At 44.1% G+C, this 17,173-nt stretch overlaps 1 protein-coding gene across 2 annotated transcripts in view; it reads right to left on the bottom strand.

Annotated features, from left to right (window-relative positions):
- The window catches only part of CAMK4 (calcium/calmodulin dependent protein kinase IV), a 367,942-nt gene that overhangs the window by 50,017 nt on the left and 300,752 nt on the right, over nucleotides 1–17,173 (bottom strand). The gene's annotated exons all lie outside the window — the stretch shown is intronic.

Below are 17,173 nucleotides of genomic sequence, written 5' to 3'. Positions count from 1 at the left end.
GATACACACATGCGCAAAATACGCGACCTCACCTTGCTTACGGATGACCTATTTAGTGGTGATTCATCCGTATTACGCATGTAAAATACGGAGCATATTTTGCGCAGGTTAGTGTGACTCCAGCCGTACAGTTCAAACAAATGAGATGTGAGCACAGCCTAACAGAACAGAAAAGAGAGTTTTATATATCACAAGGTTTTTACACCTAATTTGGGAGCAGCATAATGTAATGACAGAAACCCTGATTCCAACAAGGTGTGACTTACTGGACTATTTGCTGTACATGTGGTAAAATACCTGTTTTATCAGCAGATCTTCTGTGAATGTAGACTTATGCAAATTCTTCTGTATCTTTATGTAATCACAGACAGACTAGAAGATGTTGAGATCAGTGATCTGTGGAGGCCATACCATCACTTCCAGGGTTCCTTTTTCTTCTTTATGCTAATATTAGTGCTGATTTTATGTGTTAGGTCATTGTTCTGCTGCAGAACAAATTTGGGGTTAATCAGATGCCTCCGGAATAGTACTGCATGATGAACAAGTATCTTCCTGTATTTTTCAGCATTGAGGAAATCAAGAAATGGGCAACATTGAGGACCATGGTTGGCCAAGGAAACGATGAAAGATGGAGCATGCTTGTTTCCCTTCAAAATCGGAGGATGTCCGGCAATGCCATTAGCTCAGAATTTGCAGGATTCAGTGGGACTCCGCTATACCCATCCACTATTGGAGAAGTCTGGCCAAAAGTGGTCTTTATGGAAGAATTGCAACCAAAGCAATGCCTCCAACAAGGCCAACTAACTCATCTATGCACAAAAATATTGGAATGCAAGTGCAGACCAAATGGCAGCAGGTGCTCTGGAGTGATGAGTCAAAATTAGTGTTGAGCATTCCGATACCGCAAGTATCGGGTATCGGCCGATACTTGCTGTATCGGAATTCCGATACCGACTTCCGATATTTTTTCAATATCGGAATTCGGCATCGGAATCGGAAGTTCAAAGTTGATTGACAGCCTGACGTCATCATGATGCGCGGTGTGTGCGCATCATGATGCGCCGTCATTTCGGGCCTTCCGGGGGTCTCTGCCGGCCTGCCGGGGGGGCTGTGTGGACTGCCCGGGGTCTGTACCGGCCTGCCGGGGGGCTGTGCCGGCCTGCCGGTGGTCTGTGCACCCTGTGGGGGTCTGTACCGGCCTGCCGGGGGGCTGTGCCGGCCTGCCGGTGGTCTGTGCATCCTGTGGGGGTCTGTACCGGCCTGCCGGGGGGCTGTGCCGGCCTGCCAGTGGTCTGTGCACCCTGTGGGGGTCTGTACCGGCCTGCCGGGGGGCTGTGCCGGCCTGCCGGGGGGCTGTGCTGATGTCCGGGGGTCTGTGCAAGCATCGTCCGATGGGACTACAAGTCCCATCTGGCGATGACTGCTACCATGACAGTGATTGACACATTAGCCAATGATGGGACAGTAGTAGTCCCATCATCCGGCTAATGTGTTAAATGTTAAAAAAAAAAAAAAAAAAAAATACTACATACATACTACATACATACTACATGCATGCTACATACATACTACATACATACTACATGCATACTACATACATACTACAGGCTACATACATACTACATGCTACATACATACTACATGCTACATACATACTACATATATACTACATGCATGCTACATACATACTACATGCTACATACATACTACATATATACTACATGCATGCTACATACATACTACATGCTACATACATACTACATGCTACATACATACTACATATATACTACATACATACTACATACATGCTACATACATGCTACATACATACTGCATGCTACATACATACTACATACATACTACATACATACTACATGCATGCTACATACATACTACATACATACATACTACATGCATGCTACATACATACTACATGCATGCTACATACATACTACATGCTACATACATACCACATACATACTACATACATACTACATACATACTACATGCTACATACATACTACATATATACTACATGCATGCTACATACATACTACATGCTACATACATACTACATGCTACATACATACTACATATATACTACATGCATGCTACATACATACTACATGCTACATACATACCACATACATACTACATACATGCTACATGCTACATACATACTACATATATACTACATGCATGCTACATACATACTACATATATACTACATGCATGCTACATACATACTGCATGCTACATGCATGCTACATACATACTACATACATACTACATGCTACATACATACCACATATATACTACATACATACAATACATTCATACAATACATACATAGACATACAGTACATATAACATAGAGTAACATACTTACCAATACTTGTCACATTGTTCCCCGAAGCCATTGTCTTTTCCGGAATAAATATTAACATAACAAACCACAAAAATACTCACCCACGATCCGAAGCAGTCCACGAGTGTGTCCCATGACGATCTTGGGTAGAGAACTGCAGCATCAGATGATGCTGCCGTTCTCCACGGGCTGCAGGAATCCAATGACGGAAGGTAGGTATCCTTCCGCACTGTATTCCTCCGCCACTTAAAAAAAAAAAAGTCCCTAGTCTCACTTTATGCCATTGCTGCGTGGGAAATTCCCACACAGCAATGGCATAAAGTGAGACTAGGGACTTTTTTTTTTTTAAGTGGCGGAGGAATACAGTGCGGAAGGATACCTACCTTCCGTCATTGGATTCCTGCAGCCCGTAGAGAACGGCAGCAACAGCTGATGCTGCAGTTCTCTACCCAAGATCGTCGTGGGACACACTTGTGGACTGCTTCGGATCGTGGGTGAGTATTTTTGTGGTTTGTTATGTTAATATTTATTCCGGAAAAGACAATGGCTTCGGGGAACAATGTGACAAGTATTGGTAAGTATGTTACTCTATGTTATATGTACTGTATGTCTATGTATGTATTGTATGAATGTATTGTATGTATGTAGTATATATGTGGTATGTATGTAGCATGTAGTATGTATGTAGTATGTATGTAGCATGCATGTAGCATGCAGTATGTATGTAGCATGCATGTAGTATGTATGTAGTATGTATGTAGTATGTATGTAGCATGCATGTAGCATGCATGTAGTATGTATGTAGTATGTATGTAGTATGTATGTAGCATGCAGTATGTATGTAGCATGTATGTAGCATGTATGTAGTATATATGTAGTATGTATGTAGCATGTAGTATGTATGTAGCATGTAGTATGTATGTAGCATGCATGTAGTATATATGTAGTATGTATGTAGCATGTAGTATGTATGTAGCATGCATGTAGTATGTATGTAGCATGTAGTATGTATGTAGCATGCATGTAGTATGTATGTAGCATGCATGTAGTATGTATGTAGTATGTATGTAGTATGTATGTAGCATGCATGTAGCATGCATGTAGTATGTATGTAGTATGTATGTAGTATATATGTAGCATGCAGTATGTATGTAGCATGTATGTAGCATGTATGTAGTATGTATGTAGTATGTATGTAGTATATATGTAGTATGTATGTAGCATGTAGTATGTATGTAGCATGTAGTATGTATGTAGCATGCATGTAGTATATATGTAGTATGTATGTAGCATGTAGTATGTATGTAGCATGCATGTAGTATGTAGCATGCATATAGTATGTATGTAGCATGCATGTAGTATGTATGTAGTATGTATGTAGTATGTATGTAGCATGCATGTAGCATGCATGCAGTATGTATGTAGTATGTATGTAGTATATATGTAGCATGCAGTATGTATGTAGTATGTAGTATGTATGTAGTATGTATGTAGTATATATGTAGTATGTATGTAGCATGTAGTATGTATGTAGCATGTAGTATGTATGTAGCATGCATGTAGTATATATGTAGTATGTATGTAGCATGTAGTATGTATGTAGCATGCATGTAGTATGTATGTAGCATGTAGTATGTATGCAGCATGCATGTAGTATGTATGTAGCATGCATGTAGTATGTATGTAGCATGTAGTATGTATGTAGCATGTAGTATGTATGTAGCATGCATGTAGTATGTATGTAGTATGTATGTAGTATTTTTTTTTTTTTTTTAACATTTAACACATTAGCCGGATGATGGGACTACTACTGTCCCATCATTGGCTAATGTGTCAATCACTGTCATGGTAGCAGGCATCGCCCGATGGGACATGTAGTCCCATCGGACGATGCCTGCACAGACCCCCGAAGCCTGCACAGACCACCGGCAGGCCGGCACAGCCCCCCGGCAGGCCGGCACAGCCCACCGGAGCCTGCACAGACCACCGGCAGGCCGGCACAGCCCCCCGGCAGGCCAGCACAGACCACCGGAGCCTGCACAGACCCCCGGCAGGCCGGCACAGCCCCCCGAAAGGCCCGTACAGACCCCAGAGAGGCTGTACAAGGCAAAAACAGGGTTTTTCTTATTCCGATACCGGAAGTCCCATAGACTTGAATGGGACTTCCGGTATCGGAATCGGCGATACCGATACTTTTTTTAAAGATCGGCCGATCCATTCCGATCCGATACTTTGAAGTATCGGACGGTATCGCTCAACTCTAGTCAAAATATTAAATATTTGGCTGTAACAGAAGGTAGTTTGTTCACTGAAGGGCTGGAGAGCAGTACAATAATGAGTGTCTACACACAACAGTGAAGCATGGTGGAGGTTCCTTGCCAGTTTTAGGCTGCATTTCAGCAAATGGTGTTGTGAATTTGGTCAAGATTAACGTACAGTAGTTCTTAATACTGAGTAATACAGGCAGACACTTATACATCACACAACACCATGATGAAGGCATCTGATTGTCTCAGTTTTTTCTACAGCAGAACAATGACCCCAAATATACAGCCAATGTCATTAGGAAATAACTTTAGCATAAAGAACAAGGAGTCCTGGCAGTAATCGTAGAATCATAGAAGGGTAGACTTGGAAGGGACCTCCTGGGCCATCTGGTCCAACCCCCTGCTCAAAGCAGGATTCACTAAATTATCCCAGACAGATGTCTGTCCAGCCTCTGTTTGAAGACTTCCATTGAAGGAGAACTCACCACCTCTCGTGGCAGCCTGCTCCACTCATTGATCACCCTCACTGTCAAAAAATTTTTTCTAATATCTAATCTGTGTCTCCTCCCATTTAGTTTCATCCCATTTCTTCTAGTCTTTCCTTGTGCAAATGAGAATAAGGATGAGTTCACACGTAGCGTTTTTTTGTGTTTCGCAGCGTTTTTAAATGTGCAATTTTGCAGCGAAAACGCAAAGAAAAAAGCATCCCATGCAATCCTATGGCATTCCGCACATGCTGTGCTAATGCTGCGTATTTTTCCGCGGCGGAATTGCATCGCGGAAAAATACGCAGCATGTTCATTCTTTGTGCGGAATCGCGGGAAAATCCGCACACATAGGAACGCATTGTTACACTTACTTTGCATGTGGCTATGCCCACCATGCGAAAAGTAAGCAGAACATTTGCGGATGGTACCCACGGTCTGGAGGAGAGGAGATTCTCCTCCAGGTCCTGGGTACCATATTCCTGTTAAAAAAAAGAATTAAAATAAAAAATCATGTTATTCTCACCTTCCGGCGTCCCGCACAGCTTTCTCGATCATCGCAATGCTCCCGGCAAGTCCCGTTCCCAGGGATGCCTTGCGACAATGACCTTTGATGATGTCGTGGTCTCACAAGACCGCGACGTCATCAAAGGCCATTGTCGCAAGGCATCCCTGGGAACGGGAGTTGCCGGGAACATCGCAATGATCGGGAACACTGCGTGGGACGCCGGAAGGTGAGAAAAACACGATTTTTTATTTTTTTTATTGTTTTAAACTTTATATCTTTTTACTACTGATACCGCATAGGCAGCCTCAATAGTAAAAAGTTGGTCACACTGGTCAAACACTATGTTTGACAAGTGTGACCAACCTGTCAATCAGTTTTCCAAGCGATGCTACAGATCGCTTGGAAAACACTAGTATTCTGCAAGCTAATTACGCTTGCAAATCGCTAGTTTTTCCGTGGGAAATAAGCGGGAATTTAAAATGTGGGTTTCTCGCATATTTCCCGCAGAATGGAATTCTGGAATTCCTGCGGAAATTTCCACGAGAATTCCACACATGTGCACATAGCTTGAAGATGATCCTTCTACAATGTGACAGCCCTTGAGATATTTGTAGACAGCTATTAAGGGTAAGATAAGATAAGATAAGATAATCCTTTAATCGTCCCACCATGGGGAAATTCAGAGCATTACAGCAGCAAGGCAGGAACAAGTACAGATACAGATGCATAAAGGCATTACATTGACAGTAGGTAGGTACATATATGAAAAAAAAAAAAAAAAATGTAACAGGACTATTACAACTTTGGATCTATCAGTTCTCTGTTTGGGTCGTTCTCCGTTTTAGACAGTGCTGGTTATACAGCCTAACTGCAGCAGGAAGGAAGGACTTTCGATAGCGCTCCCTCTCACATTTAGGATGAAGTAGCCGGTCACTGACAGTACTGCACTTCTTTGTCACGGTCTCATGCATGGGATGGGAATCATTCTGCACCATGTAGCTCACCTTGGCCAGTATCCTCCTGTCGCCTACTTCCTGAACTGGGTCAAGGGGGCATCCCAGGACAGAGCTGGCCCTTCTAATCAGTTTGTCCAGCCTATTCCTGTCTCTGGTTGATATGCCACTACCCCAGCACGCCACGCCAAAGAAGATGACTGATGCCACAACAGAGTTGAAGAAGGATGCAAGGAGTGCCCCTCTAACTCCGAAGGCTCTCAGCCTTCTGAGCAGATAAAGCCTGCTTTGGCCCTTCCTGTACACTGCATCCAAGTGATGGGCCCAGTCAAGCTTATTATTGAGGATCACACCAAGGTACTTATAGGTGTCGACTATCTCAATGTCATTTCCCTGAATGTTCACCACTACTGGTGGATTTTTGCACTTGCGAAAGTCCACTACCAATTCCTTGGTCTTTCCGGAATTAATCCTAAGGTGGTTCCTCTGACACCACTCCACAAAAGCTTGGTTAGTATCTCTGTACTCTCTTTCATCTCCTCCTGTGATGAGGCCTACTATTGCAGAGTCATCAGAATACTTCTGCAAGTAGCAGCTAGATGAGTTGCACCTAAAATCCGCAGTGTACAGTGTGAAGTGAAAAGGGGCAAGAACTGTACCTTGAGGTGCCCCTGTATTGCAGATCACTGTGTCTGACACACTGTCCCGAACCTTTACAAACTGAGGTCGGTTCGTGAGGTAGTTAAGGATCCAGGTGGAGAGTTGGAGGTCCACACCAACAAGGCCCAGCTTGTCTCTCAGTAGACCTGGCTATATGGTGTTAAAAGCACTAGAGAAATCGAAGAACATTATTCTCACAGTGTTCCCAGATTTCTCCAGGTGAGAGAGAGTCCCATATAAAAGGTGGATAATGGCATCATCCACACCAATGCCCGGCCTGTAGGCAAACTGGAGAGGGTCCATATCTGAGCTCACTAGAGGACGGAGACGTGTGAGAACCAATCTCTCTAGTACCTTCATCAGGTGTGATGTCAATGCTACAGGTCTATAGTCATTAAGGTCTTTCAGATAAGGTTTCTTCGGAACTGGTACCACACTCGATAATTTCCACAGTTGTGGTACTATACCCATTCTCAGGCTCATATTGAACAGATATGTAATGATCTCACTCAGCTGGTGCCCGCAGGTTTTGATTAGCCTTGCACTGATGCCGTCAGGACCTGCAGCCTTCAAAACTTTGATCTTATTCAGTTCTTTTGCAACCTGGGTACTTGTGAAGAACAGACCCTGGCTCAGTTGACAAGTTGCAGCAGGGGGTGATGTTATGATTGAGTCACCGTAGGAGGCAAAAACAGAAATGCTAGCTAAGTCCAGAAAACCAGAGAAGTTGGCAGCTATCGGATTGCAGACCCCTGAACCTATCAACACAACTAGCAGTAGCCGTGGGGGGTTCCTACGATGCCCTAGACCCCTCGATCACAGCCGGAGAATTAAATAGGCCTAAAGAAAGAAAGGGGAAATCTAAACTGCCCCAGAGCAGACCCCAAAGCAATAGGCAGCCCCCAACATATAATGACGGTGAAGCAAGATGAAAATACTAACACAGACAGAAAGATAGACTGAGCAAAGAGGGGCCCAAGCTAACTTGATAGAAAAGGACAGGAAGGCTGCTGTCTGCAATCCGTGAAAAACCCTATGAAAATAAGAGCCAACAAACTGACAGTGAAAAAGGCCCTGAAGACGCTAGGCTTCAAAAAGCTATGTTAGCACTCAGGAATATACTGAAGACAGAGCTACAGGCAAAAGGAGATTCAGCTCACCCCAACAGGGGATGGCAGAATACTGAAAAGCAAGGAAAACAAAAAACAAAACAAAAAGGCTAACAGCCAAAACAGAAAACTTAGCTTTAGGGAGCAGGAATCAGACTGGTGTCCTAGAAGTCCACAGAGAAATCACCCGCAGGGCAGAAGGGCGTTGGCAGCCTTATATCCAGTCTGTGACTCCACTCAGCCAGTCATCCTCATTAGACTCAGGTGCCTGATAATCAGGCTTACTACCTTCCTTCACCAGAATAGGGAGTTCACCAGACCCCAGTGACGAAGGGGAAAATGAACTCACAACAGTACCTCCCCCTTGAGGAGGGGTCACCGAACCCTCAACCACGCCACCAGGGCAATCAGGGTGAGCCCGATGAAATACACGCACCAATCTTTTGGCATGAATTTCAGAGGCAGAGACCCAGGAATTATCCTCCTGACCATAACCCTTCCACTTAACCAAATACTGGAGTCTCCGTCTAGCCAGACGGGAATCCAGTATTTTCTCTACCTCATATTCCATGTTACCTTCAACCAATACAGGGTCTGGAGGTGCCACCCCAGGAACAACTGGTTCAACAAACCTCTTCAACAAGGACTTATGGAACACATTATGGATTTTAAATGTGACAGGAAGAGCCAAACGAAAAGAGACCGGATTAATAATCTCCAAAATCTTGTAAGGTCCAATAAATCTAGGCTTAAACTTAGGAGAAGCCACCTTCATAGCAATATTTTTTGATGATAACCACACCATATCACCAATCTTAAACTGGGGACCAATGGTCCTATGTCGATTGGAAAACCGCTGGGCCTTTTCCTGGGAGAGAGATAACTTATCCACCACTTGGTCCCAGATCTGGTGCATTCTCTCCACCACAGTGTCAACACCTGGACAGGCAGAAGGCTCCACCTGCCCTGAAGAAAATTGAGGATGAAACCCAAAGTTACAAAAAAAAGGTGACATCAAAGTGGCAGAACTAGCTCTATTATTTAAAGCAAATTCGGCCAAGGGCAAAAATGAAACCCAATCATCCTGATCAGCGGAAATAAAACATCTCAAATACGACTCCAAGGTCTGGTTTGTTCTCTCTGTCTGCCCATTGGTCTGAGGGTGAAAAGCAGAGGAGAAGGACAACTGAATTCCCAGCTTGGAACATAAAGTCCTCCAAAATCTAGACACAAACTGAACTCCTCTGTCAGATACAATGTTCTCAGGAATCCCGTGTAAGCGAACCACCTGTTGCAAAAACAGGGGCACCAACTCAGAGGAAGATGGCAACTTAGGGAGTGGTACAAGATGAACCATCTTAGAGAACCTATCACAAATCACCCAAATAACAGTCATTCTTTGAGAGACCGGCATATCAGAGATGAAATCCATTGAAATATGGGTCCATGGCCTCCTGGGGACCGGCAAAGGCATCAACAACCCACTAGAGCGAGAACAAGATTTAGACCGGGAGCAAGTCCCACAGGACTGCACAAAATTCCTGACATCATGAGACAAGGTGGGCCACCAAAAAGAGTGACTCACCAGATCTCTAGTACCAAAAATACCTGGATGACCAGCCAATGCAGAGCAATGAACTTCAGACATCACTCTCTTCTTCCACTGGTCAGGAACATACAACTTTCCACTGGGACAATGCTCAGGTTTGTCCTCCTGGAACTCTTGCAGAGCAAGTCTCAAATCGGGCGAGATGGCAGAAAGAACTACCCCTTCGCCTAAGATGGTAGCAGGCTTGGTCACCACAGGAGAATCAGCAAAGAAACTCCTAGAGAGGGCGTCTGCCTTGACATTCTTAGTTCCAGGAAGAAAAGAGACCACAAAATCAAAACGTGTAAAAAACAAGGCTCACCTAGCCTGTCTAGGGTTCAAGCGTTTAGCCGACTCTAGGTAAATCAAATTCTTGTGGTCAGTGAGGACCACAACTTGATGTTTAGCTCCCTCCAACCAATGTCTCCACTCCTCAAATGCCCATTTCATGGCCAACAGTTCCCGATTCCCCACATCATAGTTACGTTCAGATGGAGAGAACTTTCGGGAAAAGAAAGCACAGGGATTCATTTTAGATGTTACAGGATCCTTTTGGGACAAAACAGCTCCTGCACCAATCTCAGAAGCATCCACCTCTACCTGGAACGGGAGTGAGACATCAGGTTGCCGCAAAACCGGGGCGGAGGTAAATCTTCGCTTCAACTCCTGAAAGGAAGCAACAGCCTCAGGAGACCAATTCAACACATCAGCACCCTTCATAGTCAGATCAGTCAATGGCTTGGCAATACTAGAAAATTTTGCTATAAATTTCCGATAAAAATTAGCAAAACCAAAAAACTTCTGGAGGGCCTTCAAAGAAGTGGGCTGAACCCAATCATAAATGGCCTGTACCTTGGCCGGGTCTATTTCAATAGTTGACGGAGACAAAATAAATCCCAAAAATGAAATCCTCTGTACTCCAAAAAGTCATTTCGATCCTTTGACATACAGGGAATTCTCCCTCAAGATCCGGAACACAGTCCGAATATGTTCCACATGAGAATCCCAATCCTTGGAGAAGATCAAAATATCATCCAGGTAAATAATCAAAAATTTATCGACAAAGTCTCGGAAAATATCGTTCATGAAGCACTGGAAGACAGAAGGGGCATTAGTGAGCCCAAAAGGCATCACCAGGTACTCAAAATGTCCCTCCGGAGTATTAAACGCCGTCTTCCATTCATCCCCCTGCTTAATGCGGATAAGATTATACGCCCCCCTGAGGTCAAGCTTGGTAAACCAGCAAGCACCTCTAACTCTAGAGAATAGATCCGAAATCAGGGGTAACGGATACTGATATTTAATAGTAATTTTATTGAGGGCACGATAATCAATACAAGGCCTTAAAGAACCATCCTTTTTGGCCACAAAAAAAAACCGGCACCTAAGGGTGAAGAGGATGGTCTAATATGACCCTTCTCCAACGCCTCCTTAATATAGGACCGCATAGCCTCGTGTTCGGGTACAGATAAATTGAAGAGCCGACCCTTGGGAAATTTACACCCCGGGCTTAGTTCAATTGCACAGTCATAACTCCTATGAGGAGGCAAGGACGCAGACTCATTCTCACTAAATACATAATAAAAGTCCGCCAAATAGTCAGGAACATCATGCGACTGAGGAGAGGTGGAAAAAACCGGAGCCTCACTAAAGGCACACCGACAACCCCAACTCACCACAGACACAGATTTCCAATCCAAAACTGGATTATGAATTTGCAACCAGGGAAACCCCAGAACAACGGCATCATGCAGACCATGCAATACCAAAAATCTGCAATTTTCTTGATGGTCAGGGGCGACCCGCATGACCACCTGGGTCCAAAACTGAGGTTTATTTTTAGCCAAAGGAGTAGCATCAATCCCCCTCAAAGGGATAGGCGTCTGCAGAGGTGTCATCGGAAATCCACAACGTTTAGCAAAATCCAAGTCCATTAGGTTTAGCGCTGCTCCCGAATCCACAAAAGCCTTGGCGGAAAATGTGGACAGGGAGCAGATCAGAGTAATTGCCAGAAGAAACTTAGGTTGAACACCACCAACAGAAAACGTGTGTGCAAAGCGTTTCTCTCGTTTAGGACAAACAGAAATAATATGCGAGGCATCTCCACAGAAAAAACACAGCTTATTACGCCTTCTGAACTCCTGACGTTGCGCCTTAGACAATACTCTATCGCATTGCATAGGTTCAGACGTCTGTTCAACCGGTGGCAACCCCTCTCATGCAATCCTGCGTTCACGTAAACGCCGATCAACCTGAATGGCTAATGACATAGAATCGTCCAGACCAGAGGGAACAGGAAATCCCACCATAGTATCTTTTACGGCTTCTGACAAACCCTTCCGAAAGAGAGCAGCCAAGGCATTATCATTCCAGGTAGTAAGGACCGCCCACTTTCGGAACTTTTGACAGTACAACTCTGCAGAATCTCGACCCTGGTTCAATGCCAACAGGGTCTTTTCAGCCTGATCAATAGCATTAGGTTCGTCATACAACAACCCCAAAGCTTGAAAGAATGCGTTCACATTAGTCAGAATAGGATCATCTGGTTTCAAAGAAAACGCCCAATCCTGGGGATCGCCATACAGCAAAGAGATGACAATTTTAACCTGCTGCGCGGAGCTCCCTGACGAGTTAGGCTTCAAGGCAAAAAATAATTTACAATTATTTTTGAAACTCAAAAATTTAGATCGATCCCCAAAAAATACATCAGGTGTAGGGATCTTTGGTTCAACAGCATGCGAACGAGCAAGGTAGGCGGAAATTCCCCGCACTTCCGCAGCGAGCTGCTCCACATGATCAGACAATTGCTTTATCTCCATTGAGAGAAAAAAAAAAATTCCCCCTACGGCCTCAGAGATATAGAGGAAAGAATATACACACACCTTTTTTTTTTTTTTTAAACACAATTCTTTCCTGCTATTGAGTACCCTAGGATCTGCGGTATGGCGGGTGATTCTGTTATGATTGAGTCACCGTAGGAGGCAAAAACAGAAATGCTAGCTAAGTCCAGAAAACCAGAGAAGTTGACAGCTATCGGATTGCAGACCCCTGAACCTATCAACACAACTAGCAGTAGCCGTGGGGGGTTCCTACGATGCCCTAGACCCCTCGATCACAGCCGGAGAATTAAATAGGCCTAAAGAAAGAAAGGGGGAATCTAAACTGCCCCAGAGCAGACCCCAAAGCAATAGGCAGCCCCCAACATATAATGACGGTGAAGCAAGATGAAAATACTAACACAGACAGAAAGATAGACTGAGCAAAGAGGGGCCCAAGCTAACTTGATAGAAAAGGACAGGAAGGCTGCTGTCTGCAATCCGTGAAAAACCCTATGAAAATAAGAGCCAACAAACTGACAGTGAAAAAGGCCCTGAAGACGCTAGGCTTCAAAAAAGCTATGTCAGCACTCAGGAATATACTGAAGACAGAGCTACAGGCAAAAGGAGATTCAGCTCACCCCAGCAGGGGATGGCAGAATACTGAAAAGCAAGGAAAACAAAAAACAAAACAAAAAGGCTAACAGCCAAAACAGAAAACTTAGTTTTAGGGAGCAGGAATCACACTGGTGTCCTAGAAGTCCACAGAGAAATCACCCGCAGGGCAGAAGGGCGTCGGCAGCCTTATATCCAGTCTGTGACTCCACTCAGCCAGTCATCCTCATTAGACTCAGGTGTCTAATAATCAGGCTTACTACCTTCCTTCACCAGAATAGGGAGTTCACCAGACCCCAGTGACGAAGGGGAAAATGAACTCACAACAGGGTGAGGTTATTGTAGCAGAGATGTGTGAATGGTATACAGGGGCAGGAGCAGCCAGTGTGTGATTAAATCTGTTAAAGAATAGATTAAGTTCATTAAGCCCCTCTTTATCTACAACCATCCTGCAGACAGTCTGTCTATGCCCAGATATAGACTTTAGACCCTCCCAGACTTCATGGATCCTTTTCTGTGACAATTTCAGTTCAATCCTTCTCTTATAATTAGCCTTTCCCTGCCTGATTAGATACTTCAGATCCTTCTGAACCTTTCTCAGCCTGCCCTTGTCACCTGATCTGAAGGCCCACTTCTTCTCTTTGAGAAGAGCCTTTATTCCGGGGCTGATCCATGGTTTGTTGTTAGAGAAGCACCTCACTACTTTTGTGGGTACCGTGTTGTCTACACAGAAATCAATGTAGTCCGTTATACAGTGTGTGAGAGCTTCCATGTCATCACCATAGGAATCTTGCAGCACATCCCAAGTGGTTGTTTAAAAGCAGTCTCTCAGAGCATCATCACTCTCCTCAGTCCATATCCTCACTGTGCGAGTGACAGCAGGTTCTCTCTGTACAAGTGGCTTGTACATGGGTTGGAGGTGCACTAGGTTGTGATCCGATCTTCCAAGGGGTGGTAGGGCTGACGAGGCATATGCCCCTCTCACATTGGCAAAGAACAAGTCCAATGTTTTGTTGTCTCTAGTGAGGCAGGTAACATACTGTGTGCAACTGGGTAGTATGGATGCTGGAGACACATGATTGAAGTCTCCCGAAACCAGAAGGAGTGCTTGGGGGTGAAGGGACTGCATCATGCTCACTGTGGATTGTAGGACCTCAGTGGCGGCATCAGCTTTCGCAGAAGGGGGGACATATGCAGCTATCATGATTACATGCGATATTTCCCTCGGTAAATAAAAAGGTCTCAAGCCCACAGCTAATAGCTCAATGTCCTTACAGCATGTTTGCTCTTTGACCACGATGTGCCTAGAGTCACACCATCTATCATTCACAAATATCGCCAGCCCTCCACCTTTCCTCTTACCGCTCTCCCTTGTCCTGTCCGCGCGAGCTGCTTTTTTCTTCTGCCTCAAAACCTGATCTTCTTGGCAGGAAAGAAGCTGCAGCAAAAACGCAGGTTTAGGGGTGTGTTATTTGGTGCGGAATGGTGCGGGTTTTTGGTGCGTTTTTTGGTGTGTTTTTTGTGTCTCTTTGTCCATGCTAATGTCCATGACTTTTCTGCAGAAAAAATGCAGCAAATAATGATACCTGCGTTTTTTCAACACCCATTCAAGTCAATGGGTGAAAAACGCTGTAAAAATGCTGAAAGTGACATGCTCTATGTCCAAAAAACGCAGCAAAGCACAAAATCCTGATCACACAAAAAGCCATTGTGTATGCATGAGATTTCTGAAATCTAATAGGTTTTCCTGGTACTGTAAAAATCAGCAGGAAAATTAGCATAAAAAAAGCAAAAAAACGCAACAAAAGCGCCCAGTGTGAACTTACCCTAAGTCTCCACTCAGTCTTCTTTTTTGTAAGGCTATGTGCACACGTAACGGAACTCTCGCGGAAATTACCGCGAGAATTCCGGATTCCATTCCGCGGGAAAATCGCATTTAAATTCCCGCGATGCAGCATCAGTAGTAAAAGATAGGATGTAAAAAATAATTAAAAAAATAAAATATGTTGTTATTCTTACCTTCCGGTGTCCCGCGCAGCCTTCCTGCCTCTCTCCACGCTCCGGGTCCCAGTAATCCTTTGCGCGAATGACCGCGAGACTTCGCACTCCCGCGACGTCATTGCGAATGACCGCGAGACATCACGCTCCCGCGACATCATCGCGAATGACCGCAATACGTCGTGCTCCCGCGAGATCGCGATGTCATAGCGGTCATTCTTGCAAAGGATTACTTGGACCGGGAGCGTGGAGAGAGGCGGGAAGGCTGCGTGGGATGCCGGAAGGTGAGAATAACAATATTTTTCATTTTAATTCTATTTTTTACAGGGATATGGTACCCACAGCCCCGAGGAGAGTCTCCCCTCCTCCGGATCGTGGGTACCATCCGCAAATGTTCTGCTTACTTTTCGCATGGTGTGCACAGCCACATGCGGAAAGTAAGCAGAACAATGCATTCCTATGTGTGCGGGATCGCCGCAATTCCGCTAAATTAATGAGTATTCTGCGTTTTTTACTGCGAAGCGATTCCGCCGCGGAAAAAAACGCAGCTTTAGCACAGCATTGCGTAATCCCATAGGAATGCATGGGATGCTTATTTTTCGCGTTTTCGTGACAAAATCGAGCGTTTAAAACCACCGCGAGAGCGCGAAAAAAAGGCAACGTGTGAACGTAGCCTTAGCTAAACATGCCCAAATCCTGTAACCCTTCCTCATAGGACATGGTTTGCAGTCCGGTCACCATTCTGGTCGCTCTTCTCTGAACTTGCTCCAGTTTGTTGATGTCTTATTTAAAATGTGGCGCCCAAAACTGGACACAGTATTCCAGACTGAAACTTTGTGAAGGCAAAGGATGCTCACACCATATAATAATTTGATTTAGATTTATATTTTGCTCTTTTACTTTACATTCTGTTTGCGTCCTACAGCCTCTGCGTTGCACTGGCTGCAGAAAGGGTTAACTGAGAATCCTTCAGTGAGTTCATTTTGATTGTCCAATGTGAGCATTTGTAACTTTTTTATCTGTCTTTTTTAGCTATTCTCTACTCATTTCATGTATGACCACAGATCACATCAAGGTTGAATGTGTGGAGAAACAAAGTCCGTAAAAGCAAAACGGTGTTCAGTTTTTAAATCAAATTGAAAAAAATGATTTCTAGCTCCAAGTACATGCAACTGAAGTAAAAAAGAAATTGCCCTGAGAGGTTCAGTTCTTGTTATGTTATGTAAAACAAATACACAAAAAAATTGAATTTCCTTTATTAGTTTCTTTACCCACGTGATAATTTCCATTTCTGGGCTGCCAACGTTGACCTTTCAGTTCCGGACAGATCTGCTCTGGCTAATGGAATTATTTGTGTACATTCATCAGACTGTTACTGCGCCATCTGTTGTCACAACAAATCTTTTGAGGAACATCAGTAGTAAAATACATAGTAAGTGCGGAAACAGAGTGGAATAATGTGCGCCGATTGTAATCATTCAGATTCCCAATAAGCATGGTAAATGAAGAATAATGTAATATCGCTGGATGATTACAGAACTGAAAGCTTTGATGAGTTATGGATTTCAATTAAAAACATGCCTTAAGCAATTTCAGATATTACATCATTTTTCAAAGGGATAAAATGATTCATGAGTCAAAAGTGGCTCAAAAGTGTCCCTACATTGTGGTACGTCTCTCGAACTTTTGATAAAAGTGCTTCAAAGCAAAATAAAAGAAATTGACTTTTTGCACAATCGGGTATGCTTACCATTCTATGTTTCGGGGTGATATACACTTGGAATATAGCATCCTATTAGTCCTTCA

This window comes from Dendrobates tinctorius, unplaced genomic scaffold, assembly GCF_039654945.1.
Source record: "Dendrobates tinctorius isolate UK_male_01 unplaced genomic scaffold, ASM3965494v1 ptg000003l, whole genome shotgun sequence".
Classification (NCBI taxonomy): domain Eukaryota; kingdom Metazoa; phylum Chordata; class Amphibia; order Anura; family Dendrobatidae; genus Dendrobates; species Dendrobates tinctorius.
This window is presented reverse-complemented; position numbering and strand designations above follow the sequence as displayed.